The sequence below is a fragment of the Anneissia japonica genome, unplaced genomic scaffold (genome assembly GCF_011630105.1).
Source record: "Anneissia japonica isolate Jap-2015-1 unplaced genomic scaffold, ASM1163010v1 scaffold287708_len1499824_cov190, whole genome shotgun sequence".
In the NCBI taxonomy this organism is placed as follows: domain Eukaryota; kingdom Metazoa; phylum Echinodermata; class Crinoidea; order Comatulida; family Comatulidae; genus Anneissia; species Anneissia japonica.
In genome coordinates, this window is record NW_022752295.1 from 867,023 (window position 1) to 871,170 (window position 4,148).

At 36.0% G+C, this 4,148-nt stretch overlaps 1 protein-coding gene across 1 annotated transcript in view; it reads right to left on the reverse strand.

Annotated features, from left to right (window-relative positions):
* LOC117122279 overlaps positions 1–4,148 on the reverse strand; it is a gene marked incomplete in the record, with an annotated part of 11,830 nt that overhangs the window by 3,515 nt on the left and 4,167 nt on the right.

Sequence of the window (4,148 nt, forward strand, 5' to 3'; positions counted from 1 at the left end):
ATATATACATATATATATACATACATATATATATATACATATATATATATTATACATATATATATATATACATACATATATATATATATATATATCAATGAAAGTGTGTGCAGAAATATTACAGTGAAACAAAGATTAGGCCTATGTACACCAGTGGCGTCACGGAGTTTGTGCTGCCCTGGCGCTGATTGTCATTGGGGAGCCCTAATAAGCAAGCGAAGCGAGCGTTAACTTTGCGAGCGGAGCAAACAAACAGATGCTGTTGGAGTCAGGAGGCCGCGTAGGGCCCTGGTCGGAGTGCAGAGGTGACGGTCCATGGTGGAGATCCAAGCTTATGGCTTTTATGAACTGTTAACTGCGTTGTCAGAGAACATAATGATCCATGACTTTTGAAATATTTCAGAAAATTTTATGACAACACATAGATTACATAGGCCAACTTTCGGAACTGGAGGCTACAGTAGGCCTACTCTATGTAGGTGTAAATAAATACAGAGAATATTCTAGTGAGAAAGGCCGCAGCGTTGAGTAATGTGTTGGAACCCCAGACCATGAAATGTACCAACATTGGAGCACTCTCGCACTTCATACGTTTCTCTATAGTGTTTATTGCACAATTTTTCTCCTGTGTAGATACCGGAGTTTTCAGTAATAGGCCTATCGCAATCAACTGGCACAGACAGTTTTATGCAGACTGCCCAATAATGCGAATCATGAATTTTTGCTCAAAGTCATAAGCATGCGAAGTAAAAAACTTCGTAGTTAATTATTAAACTGTTCATGCGAGTAATAAAAAAAAAACAGAAAAAAATGCATTTTGGGCAAATTCACCTAGTAAGAGATTAGATCCGGTCCTCTACATTGCTCAAAAATAAATTTTTCCTGATCATTTTTTTTTTTTTGTTGCAAAAGCATTTGACCTCGATGCGCTTAACATAACCATAGAAAGAAAGTACAAAGAAAGTAATAATAAGTGAATAGGAATGTCAACTAGTCTGGCAGTTGTTAACAAGTGTCATAGTAGTTAACTATACCTAGTGGCGTTGAGTAATAATTGACATGAGGAAGAGGGAACTGATGAGAAATAAACATTTATATAGGGGACAGGCTCGTGGTACATGAACCCATCGGGAAATTCTGGACCTTATTTATTTTATCCTAGAAAACATTCTAAGTTAAAACTTTGAAAAAAAAAAAAAGTTAACTCCAAAGCTGTAACTTATCAAGAAACAAATTTATTTGTATTTTAGAATTACATAATAAGAGGGCCATTTCAGGGCATCTGTTGTGTTTATTTTAAAAACTTACTTACCTCATCCCCAAACATGGTGGAGCTGATGTAGTGGTCCCCTTTTGGTGCTCGGGATATTTCTAATGGTAGACTACAACTGGGGGTGCAGTATGTTTAGAGCCCATCCCTTCTGTATTCGATATTCCACTGCATAACACAAAAACAAAAAAAAACAAAAACAAAAAAAACAAAAAAAAAACCCGGAAATGGGCGGGGCTGTCATTGAAAAAGAAATATGTCGACCCGCGGCTGGTCTCAACAAATTGGAACTGGCTACGAGCTTAAAAAGGTTGAATACCCGAGGCCTAATGGGAAAGGACTGCCGTACGAGTACGAGGGCACATTAGCGCCGGCACGTAAACAATAAGGAAGGAAAAGAATACATTGTATTTATTTCGAATTACTATAAGTGTTTATTCACATTTGGGATAAAAACGAGTATTTATTTTGTTTTACGACTAGGCATATCATAGGATTATACGTGTACTTTTGCTGGTCTAATCGAGTTCTACTTGTTTCCCTGCAAATTTTCTATTGTATTACTAGGCAGGCCAGGCTTAAGCATAAACATCAGCGGAACATTTTTTTTTTTAAGGGCGGGGGGCGGGGGAGGTTTCAGCCATTCCCCGCAACCCCCAACCTACGCCCCTGCACTTTATGGCGTAGCTTTGTCAATTATGGACCATTTGATGTTGAATTGGGTGTTTCCATACAAGTTTTGATAATTCGGTGCTGTTGTTATGCTTCGGAGAGTTATAAATGTGTGCTTATGATTTGTAACATGGTTTTGAAAGTGTTGTATGTAAGTCCGACGTACTCTTTGACGTCATCATGTGGTTACGGTGGCCTTGTAGATAATTGAAGATGCGAGGCAGTTTCCTGATAGGGGGAATACATGTTTCTTTCGGCAGTCGCATGTATTAGATGGTTCTTGACGGTTTGGTATGTAACAGGGGCGGATCCAGAATTTTTCAAACGGGGGCACAACATATTCAGAATAGATAGGTGAGATATTTGCCTTGAAATTTTACAATTTAGTGGCAAAACGGCCCCCTACTGGACCCTCCCTTGGCCGAAAGAAAGAGACGAATATTTGATAAACGTAGCAGGTGCTACCGAAGATTTCGTATCAATAAATAAATATCAATGTCTCAATTAAGTCAAAGTCACATATATATATATACACTCGACATAACCTTTCTATTACTATATATATACGTATATATACACTTATATATAGTTGCATATAATATAAATTTCTTTATTCATTTATTTATTACAGGACTACATTCGTTGAGAGCTATATGCTACACGATGTATTATTATGTCCTTATTCTAACACTGTATTTACCTTTCTTTGATGATATTATATATATATATATATATATATATATATATATCCATGTAGTGCACCTCCGTTTAGACCGATTGTATCGTCCATAGATACCTACAATTATGGGCTTGCAAAGTTTTTATGCAGCATATTACAACCTAATTTACCTGTTGATTTTAGTGTTAGGGATACCTTCACTTTTGTTATACCATTAGAAATATTAATGTATGTTATAAGTTTATGGTTTCGTTTGATGTTGAAAGTTTATTTACGAACATTCCACTTAATTAATCGATAGACCTTGCGGTAGACTACATTTTGGAACACCCACATAATACTTTTAATATAACTATATCTGATCTTAAAAGATTGATCATGTTCGCAACCTCTCAAACTCATTTTTTGTTCAATGGTTCATATTATGATCAAGTGGATGGGGTATCAATGGGGTCCCCTTTAGCCCCAGTGCTTGCAAACCTATTCATGAGGCACCATGAATAGATCTGGCTTGATCAATATCATGGACCTAATGTGCTATTCTATCAACGGTACGTTGACGATATGTTTTGCCTATTTAATTCAGAAACTGAGGCTAATTCATTTTTTCAATATTTAAACTCACGTCATAACAACATAAAATTCACAATGGAAACTGAAGTGGAAAACAAACTTCCCTTCCTTGATGTCCTAGTTTCAAAATCTACTAACGGGTCCACCCAAACCAATGTATATCGAAAAAACACTTTCACAGGATTACTCACAAATTTCTTTAGTTTTTGCTCTTTTCCATACAAAATTTCATTGATTCGTACTTTAGTCGACAGAACTTATAAGATCAACAATAATTGGATAGATTTTCATAGTGACCTCAAGGCTCTAATTGTTATCCTTAGAAAAAATATGTTTCCAATGTATTTAATTGACAAAATTATATCTAGATATCTTATCTTTATTCACTCCGATAACAAACAAACGAACGAAAAAAAAAATTGAATATACGTTATTTCAAGTTGCCTTACACTGGTAAATTTTCTAAAGTTATTTCACATAAGATAAATGCTTTAACAAAACAGTTTTGTAATGATTTAAATATCAAATTGGTTTTTTCTTCATTTAAAATTAGAAATATGTTTTCTGTGAAAGATCCTGTTCCTTGTGGTCTACGTTTTAACGTTGTGTATAAATTCACGTGCGCAGGCTGTAATGCCTGTTATATAGGCGAAACTGGCCGACACTTTGCAACGCGCGTTAACGAACACATGACCACGGACAGAAACTCGAACATTTTTAAACATCTTAATAGCTCATCCCAATGTAAAACCTCATGCAACGAAGATTGCTTTCGTGTATTGTGTTCCGCTTCAACAGCCAGCCAAAGAAAAATCAAGGAGGCGTTGCATATAAAATGGGACACGCCCTCTCTCACACACAATTACGTACACGTACATGTATATACACACAAACATACACACCATACGTACACGTACATGTATATATACACCTGTCTCTTATACACATCTGTGC